Source organism: Schistocerca serialis, chromosome 10, assembly GCF_023864345.2.
Source record: "Schistocerca serialis cubense isolate TAMUIC-IGC-003099 chromosome 10, iqSchSeri2.2, whole genome shotgun sequence".
NCBI lineage: Eukaryota > Metazoa > Arthropoda > Insecta > Orthoptera > Acrididae > Schistocerca > Schistocerca serialis.
This window is the reverse complement of record NC_064647.1, coordinates 39,821,975-39,835,408: the sequence shown is the minus strand read 5'-3', so window position 1 is coordinate 39,835,408 and position 13,434 is coordinate 39,821,975.

Here is a 13,434-nt window from a genome sequence, read left to right as displayed (position 1 = left end):
TAACCTAAGGACATCACACACATCCATACCCGAGGCAGGATTCGAACCTGCGACCGTAGCGGTCACGCGGTTCCAGACTGTAGCGCCTAGAACTGCTCGGCCACTTCGGCCGGCCCAGCAGTCAATTCACTGACTGTGATGTATCTATTACGTTTATTGGTCACTGTCAAATACTTTTCCTGGCATCCTGATATTTTCCTGTGTTTTCCTGAGCGAGGGTGATCATCTTAGGTGCCTGTATCTCGATGCCAGTGTTCAGTCTTGACAACTTCGCTCACGGAAATCTTTGACATTTGTCGGACACTACTGCCTTGTTGCTGGAAAGTGATTATCTTTATCTATGTATCATAAGGACTCTAGCAGCTCTGGACAATTTGCAGTTGATTTCGCCACGTATAATACCTTCTTCTGTGGCGTGTCCTACCTCCATACAATCGAAACTACAATTCAACAGAACTGTAAACAACGTACGTCTACATAGTCGTGCAGCTTCTAGCGACACCTGGCGTGTTTAGTGGAACTGCTTGGTCAGGTAAAGCTTGTTTGTATAAAACTCAACAATACCAATATATACCAATACGTACCAATATATTTGTATATATAGAATAATTATCTGTACACTACTGTGTCATGATTCGAGCATACATTTCTATATTATAATAACCAATAACTGGCATATATCATTCTCATCTTGTTCAGTTATGTTTCTAGACTTATGGAAGTTAGTGTATGTCGAAACGAACTGATAATGTTAAATGAATGATGAGGTTAAATGACTCAATGCCGCTTCTGTTACATGGGTCCGTCACGCAGTTTCACGTTTTTGTACAGAATAGTACAGCCGAGCGGTTGGCCTCCGAGTGTGGGGACTGGCACAGATTGGACCGTTGCCATGCGAAGTTTAGCTGTCGCGATGTCGTGGAACGTGAAACATCAAACGTTCTCTCTCCAGCTATTTTTCGTAAACAATGAGTCTGTGACAAAGATTCACTGTGACTTTGCGGCCATTTTAATATCATGATCCGCCAACATGTTCCAGACTCCAACATTATTTTGTGAGATGTGTTCTGTGGGGTACAGACCATTGGAATTTGGTGACAAAGGCATCAGTGAGAATACATTTTCATGCTCCTCAAACTACTGCAGTAAGATTCTGGCTTTGTGACACTGTTATCTTGCTGGAAGATGCGATCGTAGTCTAGGAAGGTACGAAGCATGAACAGGATGCAGGTGGTCCGTAGTAGCGATCACGTGGTCCACAACTGTCTTGTGCATTCGATTACTACCACAGTTGCCATGGAAACCCATGCCAATGTGCCACAAAGCGTGCTACTGCCCATACTGGCTTGTGTCCGTGGCGCGGCATATTTTTCGAGCAGCAGTTGACCTGAATGACTGCTTAACAGGAGAGAACCAGCAAATTGGTGTTATAAGAAACGTGATTCTCCCGGCCACTGATCCACGATTGCAACTCGATATTCTGTACCCACAGCAACCAGAACTGATGATGTCGTTGGTTCAGCTTGGGAGGAAACCCCATGTACAATAATGCGCTCTGAACGGTGTGTCCGAAACACTTCTACTCGCGCCAGCATCACAATCTGTCCACAGACCCGTCTCATATCACCGGCTATCCTTCCTTATGGTGTGACCAAGCCAACCACCTCCAGTAAAACAGATTGTAGCAAGCGAAAATGCACATACTTCATATGGCGTATGAAACTAAATTTGAGACTGGATTGGAATTTATTGGAAGAGAGGGAGCAACATTCTATTTTGGATGCAGAGTAACTGACAGGTGTAGAAGTAACTTCAGGAGAATTGTATGGCACCGTTACTGTTTAACATGTATGTAAATAACATAGTAATATTAACAGTGACTTCAGACTTTTCCCATAAGGGGAACTGTCTACACTAAAACATCTTCTAAATACCTGCTCAAGTATGCACTCATATCTTGATAAAATTTCGAAGCGTTGCACAAGCTATGCCTGGAGAACGAGGAAAATATATTGTATTACTACAAAATCAAGCAGTGATAATTGAAATTAATCAACTCATTCACGGGAGCGGAAATTTATAGGAATATGAAGTGGAATGATCCCATAGACTCAGTCATATCTAAAGCAGGCGACAGACCTCGGTTCTTTGGTAGAATACTAGGGAAATACAATCACTCTACGTACTAGACTGTTGACAAAATACGCGTGCTACATACCCTAGAATATTGCTGAAGTGTGTGGGACGCATGCCATATAGTCCACCAAGGGCGTACAGAATATCTACAGAGAAGGGCAGCATGTACAGGGGATGGGAAAAAAATATGAGAACACAGCAAATTAGCCTCTCTAAAACGCTGCAGAAAAACCTCTGGCGTTCGACCACTAGACGTCTCGTAATTCATAAATACGGGTCATGTATGTTTCACAACGAAACCCTTCACTGTTCTTCCCCCAAAACTATAGCACGTAATGGTCAGTACGATGCAGTTGGGTAGTGACCAGGCTCACTTCCTTCCAAAGTAGATCACAGAGATTCAATGGTATGAAGATCTGGTGATTTTGATGGCCAGAGAGATGCGACAATTCGTCTTAGTGCTCACAAAATCAGTCCTGAGAGATGTGGTCTGCATGAGCAAGATCCCTCTCATCATGGGACGCACGTGATCAGACCTAAATTATCACATACTCCTTGCTAGTGGTGTGATCTTCAGAGTAACCATGGAGCCCATGGAATACCGCTGTACGCGTACAAATCAGCACCGAAGCCCCGCCACGTTTCACTCTTGGGATGTCAGTTGGAAACTGACACAAACAAGACTCACTTCGACGAAATGGCATCCTCGCACCGCTCCTCAGTCCAGGTTTTATGGCTCCGGCACCACGTGTTTCTGCTATGGGCACTTGCATCACTGATGTATTGCTTTAGTTATACAGTCCGCCCAGGTATTCCTACTTAAATTGCTACCTCCGTGTTGTTCTGGTTCTGGCAGTGTTCGCGATTGCGACATTCAGTTCTGCAGTTACTTTTGCAGCCTTCGTCCACATACGAGGCGCATTCAAGTTCTAAGGCCACCGATTTTTTTTTCTAATTAACTACAAACCCGAAATCGATGAAACTGGCGTTACTTCTCGACGTAATCGCCCTGCAGACGTACACATTTTTCACAACGCTGACGCCATGATTCCATGGCAGCGGCGAAGGCTTCTTTAGGAGTCTGTTTTGACCACTGGGAAATCGCTGAGGCAATAGCAGCACGGCTGGTGAATGTGCGGCCACGGAGAGTGTCTTTCATTGTTGGAAAAAGCCAAAAGTCACTAGGAGCCAGGTCAGGTGAGTAGGGAGCATGAGGAGTCACTTCAAAGTTGTTATCACGAAGAAACTGTTTCGTAATGTTAGCTCGATGTGCGGGTGCGTTGTCTTGGTGAAACAGCACGCGCGCAGCCCTTCCCGGACGTTTTTTTTGCAGTGCAGGAAGGAGTTTGTTCTTCAAAACATTTTCGTAGGATGCACTTGTTACCGTAGTGCCGTTAGGAACGCAATGGGTAAGGATTACGCCCTCGCTGTCCCATAACATGGACACCATCATTTTTTCACCACTGGCGGTTACCCGAAATTTTTTTGATGGCGGTGAATCTGTGTGCTTCCATTGAGCTGACTGGCGCTTTGTTTCTGGATTGAAAAATGGCATCCACGTCTCATCCATTGTCACAACCGACAAAAAGAAAGTCCCATTCATGCTGTCGTTGCGCGTCAACATTGCTTGGCAACATGCCACACGGGCAGCCATGTGGTCGTCCGTCAGCATTCGTGGCACCCACCTGGATGACACTTTTCGCATTTTCAGGTCGTCATGCAGGATTATGTGCACAGAACTCACAGAAATGCCAACTCTGGAGGCGATCTGTTCAAGAGTCATTCGGCGATCCCCCAAAACAATTCTCTCCACTTTGTCGATCATGTCGTCAGACCGGCTTGTGCGAGCCCGAGGTTGTTTCGGTTTGTTGTCACACGATGTCCTGCCTTCATTAAACTGTCGCATCCACGAACTCACTTTCGACACATCCATAACTCCATCACCACATATCTCCTTCAACTGTCGATGAATTTCAATTGGTTTCACACCACGCAAATTCAGAAAACGAATGATTGCACACTGTTCAAGTAAGAAAAACGTCGTCATTTTAAGTATTTAAAACAGTTCTCATTCTCTACGCTGGCGGTAAAATTCCATCTGCCGTACGGTGCTGCCATCTCTGGGACGTATTGACAATGAACACAGCCTCATTTTAAAACAATGCGCATGTTTCTATCTCTTTCCAGTCCGGAGAAAAAAATCGGAGGCGTTAGAACTTGAATGCACCTCGTAAGTTTCGTCACAATTCTCTTCAATACCATCGGTCAGAATCACCCTGCAAACTTGGCCAGCATCAGCATTTATATTCAAGCATGCATTTCTTGCGGTGTTGTCTGTATTTTTGTCCAACCCCAGCATGGTCACAGGTTCGTTCGACCCGTGTCAGATAATCAGGTAGATGATGAATAATCTGAAGTGACATATGCTTGAAGATAAAAGCCGATTATCGAGCGAAAGCCCACGTACACCGTTACATAAGGTGAGTAGCGCAGAAAGATACTACAACCGACTTCGTATCATTCCCGTAGGATCCCAGAGGACAAAATTAGACTGATTACAGCGCGCACAGAGTCGTTCCAGCAGCCATTCCTCACGCTTTCCATACGTGAATGGAACTGGAACCCTCCGAAAGCGAGCCAGTGATTCTTACCTCGTCTCAGTGTGAGCCGAGTTTCGTTGCTGAGTGGTGACGCTTTTGTGTTCTGTAACTTCTCGAAATAGCAGAGCCCATTCAAAATTCCGCCAAATGGGAAGTGCGTAGTGTCACTCATTTTCTGAATGTGCAAAATTTTTAGCCCATCGAAATGCATAGGTAAATAAAGAATGTTTGCGGTGACAGCGCAACGAACTAGTCTTCAGTGACGTGTAATATTATCGGCGAAAGTATTTTTGATTCATGGCGGTGCACGTCCTCATGCATCAGCTCTATCGCGACAAATGGTTCAAAGTCTTAGTGAGAAATTTTTTTGGAGAACATCCTCACAGCTCTGACTTGGTACCAAATGGTTTTCAATTATTCCCTAAACTAAAGAAATTGTTGGGTAAGAAACAGTTCGCAAACGATGAAGACCTCAAACAAGCAGTGATATCGTGGCTCAAATCATCGGCAGTAGAGGAGTAAAACACGGAAACTGAAAAAGTGGGATCTTGTTACAGCAGGTGCCTTGTCAGATATGGCGATTACGTTGAAAAATAGAGTAAGGTACTGTAATTTTGTAAATAAAGTTTTGTGTTGAAATATTTCTTCTTTATTTAGTTATGCCAAAACGTTCTTTAGTTTCTGGACGAACTTCGTGTGTAATGAAACCACGCTTTCTATGTATTTTAGCAAGTCTTGAAATACATTTATAGTTGAAATAGGCAGGTGACTCGGTTTGTAACCAACAACTAAAATGGCCGTTTTTATCAGCAAGATTGTGCAGTACGGTGACGGCTTCATTAGTAACAATAGGGCATGGCTGATGTGCCAGGCCTATAGCGAAATTCTCCACGTTAAATAAGGAAAACACATAATCTATGGATACATCATTTTAATAATACAAAATTGGTCAATATTTTGAAGTATTACAAAAAAAACAAAAGTCTGTAAAATAACATCTTCACTGTCTAGTAAAACAAATTTATTGGGTGTAATTCCATGTCCTCCGTTAGACGATTCATTCAAGCACTAACGTTCAGCTAATGCGTTCACAGGCATTAAATCATTGCTGTTTACTACCTCTTCATACCGCTTTACATTTTAAGTTTCATTCCACTTTTCACCGTAGTGTTTTGTAGTAATGCTTGCATGTCTTGAATCTTAGAAACATTTACCTTTACTCCAATCATCAGCGCTTCGGGATTAATACCTATTGATTTTTAAACTGGTTTCATAACAAAGATTGATTGATTTGAAAGCTACAGATTTATTCTCCACTGACACGTACGGAGTTGGGTCCTTGGTCAAAACAAACTTTTTGACTTGCACAATCTGTAAATGAAGCTTAGATGAGTCGTTAACACAGACTTTAGGTTCCGTCTTACAATCTTGATCGGCCCAATACCTTCCTAAAAGTTCAACATTTTCATGCTCACTAAACTGGTTACAGTCCTCGTAAAGTTTCACAATCGTATCTTTTTCCCCTAATATTTCTTTAGATTGCATCAAGAACTCTATCTCTTGCCATATGTGTGAAAGAAAAAACAAGTCAAATTTTTGATCAAAGTTTTTGTTCTTTGTAGCCAAGCAATTGGCATTGTTAACAACATTGTATTCTTGGTTTGGTCTGGACACCCATCTGCCACAAGCGGTACAACGCCTTTGTTTTCAAAATAGCCGTTTTTAGATTTGCACTTAAGTTCCTCATACGCTGCAGAGGCTATTTCGTTTCACGGCTTCTTCATTTCATGATCTGTCCAAGAACAAATTGATACATTATGTTTACGCAGACCTGCATGTCCATTAGAACAGCCGGAAAGCACTGTCAAATTATAACACTACAGCTGCCTTGAATGTCTGCTTCGATCTGGCAGCTTTGGTAACGGCATACTTTTCGCATATCAATGGGCATCAGAGCTACATTATCGTCTACCTTCTTCATGACACGAAAAACTACTTCTTCAGGCTTTTTGTGTATATATAATTATGTTTTCAATTGGTTGGAGACAGATGCGGAACGCACTGCTCGTCACTATGTATCTAAAAGAGTCATGAACTTGTGAGATGACGTGACAGAATTGAATCTTGTAATTGGCGCGTGGTGGACGTGGCTGTTTTTGTCACTATCAAATTTTGGGACTGGCGGATTTTCTAATCAAGGCAGAGGTTTAAAACACCATGATTGGGTTTTCCATGCTGTGTGCTCTTGAAATTTGTCGGTATCTCAAACTTTGAAAAAAAAAATGGAGTTGGCCGTCTTTGTAACTACGATACAAAATTTTATATATCCGAAAAATAATTTAACGAGAACGAAATTAAATTAGGTAAGCATCTGGGATAGTGGTAACTGCACGATGAAAGTGAGGAGAATTGTCACTGTTTGCACACACTGTACGTCGCTTAGCAGGTTATCAGTCCGTGCGGGCCGCCCTGGGCGCCCTTCTACAGGTTTATACACTGAATGATGATCGCAGCGCCGGTGAGTGCTCATGAATATTTGAGCCGCCCCTTGAGATGCGCGGGGTCGCCGTCCGCGCAACAGCTCTGCTGTGTGGGTTGCATACCTACCAGGGGCTACGGCCTCCGTCAATAGCCGGCCTGTCGCCCTATATTTCCCATGTGTGCCGTTTCCGACAGTAATTCGTTTTCTGCCAGTTTGTTTCTCCCTTAGCATCAGTTATGTGGGGCCTCTCACCTGCCCTGAGATACAAGAGCGACGTTGTAGCGAAACGTACTCAGTGCATTCCCATAGCAACGATTGTATTAGACCATCACAGTCAGCCACGCTTGTTAAATGAACAGTGATACCAGCGTCGATTGTTGCTGCTTGTCGTTTCAGCGCTAGTATTGAGGATGGACATAGAACGTTTTGTTGGTAAAATGCTTGCCAGGACTGCAATCATGTAGTAGACAGAAGCAATAGTAATCAAATTCAGCTCGATCAGTGATTGGAGTGTCAGTTCCATTGAAACAGTGAACTATATTTGTGGAGAAGTTCGTTTTCACAGTAACAATTGTGATCAGTAACAATACACCTTTCGGAAAAAAAAATTGTGCTTCTGGAAAGACGAAGTCGATTATAATCCTTTGACGGAAAATGCTATCTGAAGTATAGTAGATGTTGTGATAACAGTTTCAACGTCGGCTGTCAACAAATAGCGTAGTGTGTGGTTCTCATGGCTGTGGCCGCCAGTATTTTATCTTGCTAGAAGCTCGCCTTGATGCAGCTTGATACACGTGAAGTAGCAGATGGTTCAAAAGTGGTGTGAGGTACAAGCAGCAGATAATACAGTATGCATTATTCCCGTGGGAGAGTCCGCCAATTGTACTGAACTTGCTTCTGGTTGGTCGACCCATGTGGGTGTTAGGCGCCAAAACGCCTAACTTCTCTTATTAATTATTTATATACTTTTCATTGTATTTAACCCATTTTTCAGTATGAAAATCTCTCATGGTTACCTTACGAGTCTACCGTTTTTATTTATTAAATGCCACTAGTTTAGAGAAACATAAGAGTAATGATATTACAACCAAAGTGCTTCTGACACCGTCGGGTCGCTTCGGCACGCCTGGGAGACGCGCAACTGACTCTGTTTCGGGTGTTCATCGCAGTCGGACGTGTATCGCTGTTTCGGACGGACATGTCGTACTCTGTATCGGAAGTAGAAAAGTTACCGTATTATTAAGAAAACTATGTCAAGTGTTGTAGAAGACAGTGTAAAAAGTGATGTATTAAAATGTAAAAAAACACGATACATTAATGAGAGGTGTCGCCTTCCATCATTGTCAGTACTACAGACAATGCCCTCAGTAGATACAGAGACTAATCTGGGAAAGTGACATCCCACAAAAAAAAAACACACACACACACAAACATACGTTCAAGTTCGAGATGACAGCATAGTGTCCTCCGCTGAAGAAGATCCCACGAGCGACGAGCTGCCTTCTGCGCCGGGGACAGAGCTTTAGAAGAAGACAGGTTGGTGGACAGAGCGGTTAGGGACTCTTATTCAATCTCCACAGATCTCTCCAGCTTCCAGATCATGCAAGGTGGCTATAATTTCGCACCTTAGAAGCACTCGTCTTCATACTTTGTCGTGATTTACAACCGAAATTACCTATCATTTGATAGGTTGTATATCTTATATGTGAATATTTAAAGAAGACTGATATTGTCACGTACACCTTGTAAATAGTTGTTAACGCTTCTTGCATGAAAGGTGATGGAGTGCAAAACGGCGTAATCAATGGCTGCCTAAACTAGTAGGGGTTGGAACGTCAGTGGAAATGAAACGGCAGGCGTAACTCAAGCCCTGGGTGCAAAAGCCTGCACAGGTGTGTTGGTCTTGCTTCATACAGGAAGTACCAAGACAGACGGTCTGGGGACCTGAACGCTGAAGCACAAACAGCGGCTGGGTTATTTCCGAGTATTTTTTCTCTGCTCACAGCCAGAAGGCTCTGTGTGGTGCATACGTGTGAAGCTCGTGGGTAACCGTGACATGGAGTGCTTCCTACAACCAACTTGGCAAGTTTCATAGGGATCACATAGGGGCAGGATGATCCTTTCGGAGAATTGCCACACATGTTGGTCGTGATGCGTTAGTTGTGCAAAGATGCTGGTATCAGTGGTCATGTGAACTTTCTGACGCCCGTAAACAAGGTTCTGAACGTCAGCACAGACGTCTGCCAGGATTCTCGTACTGTAACGGCAGCAGAGGCAGATCGTACAGCCACCACAGCACAGACAAGAGGGCGTGTCAACCCCACCTGTTGCGAACCAGTCATTAGCAGTGGGACTACGGGCACGCTCACCTCTAGCGTGTCTTCCACTCACGCCACAGCATTGTTGTGCACGGGTGAACGGGCGCCGTCAGAGGAAGAGGAAACGGCTCGCCGTGGTCTTCAGCGATGAAACCAGATTCAGCCGACACGCAGGTCGTTTGCGCGCACGGCGTAGGCCCGGGAGCGCTTTCTCGTCAAAGACACACTGCTCTCATCCCAAGCTACCACTTTGTTTTTTTATGGATGGCGGCCTAACCAGGGCTCGTTAAGTGCAGAATGTCGTTAGACCTGTTCTTCTGCCGTTCTTGCAACACGAAGGTGATTTGTTGTTACAACAGGCTAATGCTTGCCCTCACACTTCCCGTGAAACTCAGCGTGTTCTGCAAGACGTTTAGAAACTTCCCCGGCCAACAAGACCTCCGGACGTGTCGTCCACCAAAGACTTGTGAGATATTGTCGGATGATAAGTGATTCGTACGACTCGTCAACCAGCGTACCCTAGCACGTCAGCACCTGCATTGCCGGCTGCGGAGGCACGAACTAATAGGGCTGTTTCAGCATGGGTGGATACCTGGTACCTCAGAACCGCTAGTGCTTTTAATCTATAAATGTAATTATTTCATGTACTGCATGAGCACTGTTGCATCGATAAACCTTGAGTCAATTGGAAACGTATAAAAGATTGCACTGTTTTTTTTCCGCCAGCGTGTATTTCTACAAGGTAAGCTTTGAACAGGTCCAAAACATTTGTGGCTCTTGATTCGATGTTCCGTCGAAATTTCTGTTAAGGTGACACATTCATTGTTTGTGAAGTTTTTTTTTCCGGCCGCGGTGGTCTAGCGGTTCTGGTGCTGCAGTCCGGAACCGCGGGACAGCTACGGTCGCAGGTTCGAACCCTGCCTCGGGCATGGGTGTGTGTGATGTCCTTAGGTTAGTTAGGTTTAAGTAGTTCTAAGTTCTAGGGGACTTATGACCTAAGATGTTGAGTCCCATAGTGCTCAGAGCCATTTGAACCATTTGAACCATTTTTTCTTTTTTTAGCACAATGATAACTAATTTTGCTCTCACTCATTCAATTATGTACCAAGCAGTAGCAATTAACAACATTGTCATCCACATCTACTGAACTTTGTATTTCGTTGCCTAATATTCTCGATTTATACGAGGGTTGTCCAGAAAGTAAGATCCAATTGGTCGCTAAATGGAAACCACAGCGAAAATCAGAAACATTTTATTTGAAAGAGTTGCCTACTCCTTCAAGATAGGCCCTACTTCTCTACATAGTCGCCGCTCCGACTTAGATATTTGTCAGAGCGTTATACCAAATTTCCAACACCATCGTCGTAGAATGCAGCCGCCCGTGCTTTCCGTTAATTCTCTACGCTGGTCTGTAGCGCCCAAGTGTTGTCTTCGTATCCAGCATTTCATGTGAACAGATACGATATTCAGGACGAGCCAATTGGGACTGTGTTGTGGGTGATCGAACACTTCCCATCGAAAAGGCGGCAGGAGCGCCTTCACTGCCCCTGCAGAGTGCGGCTGAGAGTTTCCATGGAGAAGGAAGTGCGTGGCAGTTGTGTTAGGTGGGCTGCATTCATTAAGGCGAAGCCTCTCAGCGGGCCCTCCTACTTGGCGGGAGACATCGTTGTTCTAGCCACCTTTCCTCGCCCACAGTGCGCTCAAAATTGAAAAGAGCGTCTCGATGATATCGATGGTCATACTAGAGACACTACCCATCTGTGCAAAGCTTCATCGGGTTTTCACTGTGGTGTGCATTCACGACCGATCGGAACTTACTTTCTGGACAACCCTCGTATAATACGTTAACACCAGAGAGTTCATCTTACTAGTGATAACCTACTGTTGAGTCTGTTCTTTATCAGCACATGATTAATGCATTCGCCTACATTTTAACAAACTGAGTGAAAGCTGGTAAGTTTTAGAGCATCAGATAGCAAAAGGCATGGCTATACCATAGTTTGCCAACACACTGACTTGAATCTCTCGTCTCACAACTGCAGAAACTCAAGCTGAACATTTTACTGCTGCAGAAGTGTTTACCGTAACCACCAACATTAATGTTAATGAACTTACAACTAGCGTCAACCACTCGTAACACGGTACAACGTTGTCCCTGTTGGTCTTAAAGATAGAGCCAGAATGATTTTGGCAAATAATTCTATTGCATTTCCCATCTTCATATCCGTACCAGTTATATAAATTTCTAATGCTGCAGCAGTTATCCACTACTTTTCTGATATTATCAACTTCTGAAATTTTAGTTTGGGCAACTTAGCAATCACTCTTTTCAATTTAAATTAATGTCTGACGATTTTGGCAACAGTTGCAACGCCAACAGGAAAAGGAAACACTGTTCTTCTAAATAACTGAATAGTAGATGATCTGAAGAAAGATCGCTAGTCTATAAAGCACGAGCAGTTTTTTGAATTTCATTCGGCTTTATAGTGTCATTGTAATCTGTGATTTTTGAAGATTAAAATACTTTTAATCACGCATCGTTTTCTTTTTCAGCAACTACGATACGAAATAAATGGAAAAGCTTGGCTCGTCTTCCATTCCGAATGAGGAGAACTGCGCTGCTCACCTCTCAGGTCCAAGTTGTTATCGCGGCCCCGTTATGAACGCCTCGTAAAAGCTAAGAGGCGCGTTTTGTTTTAGGCGCTGCTCTCTTCGAAGCTCTTATCAGCGCCCCAACATAAGCGTACCCTTGGGCGAGGCATCTGCGGCGATAAGCGTATCTCGTATAAAGTTTTGTTACTTTTCGACACGAGCACTTTTTATGATAGGGTAATTACCGGACCGAGTGAGATGGCGCAGTGGTTAGAGCACTGGACTCGCATTCGGGAGGACGACGGTTCAAACCCGCATGTGGTCATCCGGATTTAGGTTTTCCGTGACTTCCCAAACTCGCTTCAGGCGAATGCCGGGATGGTTCCTTTGAAAGGGCACAGCCGACTTCCTTCCCCATCCTTCCCTAATCCTATGGGACTGATGACCTCGCTGTCTGGTCCCCTCCATCAAATCAACCAGCCCACCAGGCCCTATTCAGATGCTACAATAGGAAAAGATGAGTCGCTTTACTACAAGGAAGTAAAAATATTTTTAATAGCCTGCTTGTGAATTAATCCTGTCGTGGTTGAAAGGATACATATGTCCCACTAAAGTAACATGTAGTTTTGAACGTCGGATCGTCTATACGGTATATATCATATCTAGCGTATTGCGAGATGCTTTCGGAATTTGGAGGAAAATACTACGGACGGGATGGATATATAGAAGGGTGTGAGTGATGAAATGGATTGGCGTGTGTTCACCTGTGGCACAGTGACTTTGTTTTGCGAAAATCAGACCGTATCACCAATTTCTCGGTAACGTCTGAAGTAAATAATTGCTTTTCCTTACACATCATAGACATTGTTTTCAAACATTACTACGCACTTCATTAATTCTGCTTGCTTGTACATAATTTGCATGAAGTGAGACGTACATGTCCCAGGAAACTTTTACTGAATATAGGATACATTTATGCGTGGTACGTCAAAACCATCTACAAACGTTGTGTTGAAAGATTATGTGTGATATTTCATTTTTTTGTCATTGTCAGGATAATAAATGTGCTTTGCACTCATTTCATATACCTTTCTCCATAACTGATATATTGAGAAAATCATTATAAAATTAAAAATTTAAATCTGAAAATCCTAGGTTCACATGAAAACATGGGCCTAGTAGGTTCGTGGGACTCCTGTATCCAACAATTGGTCAGCTTAAAAATATTTTGGTACTCTAAGTGTACAATTTATCACAAACTAAGACGGATTTTGACCTTTTAGTTTCCAAATACACGCAAAATAAA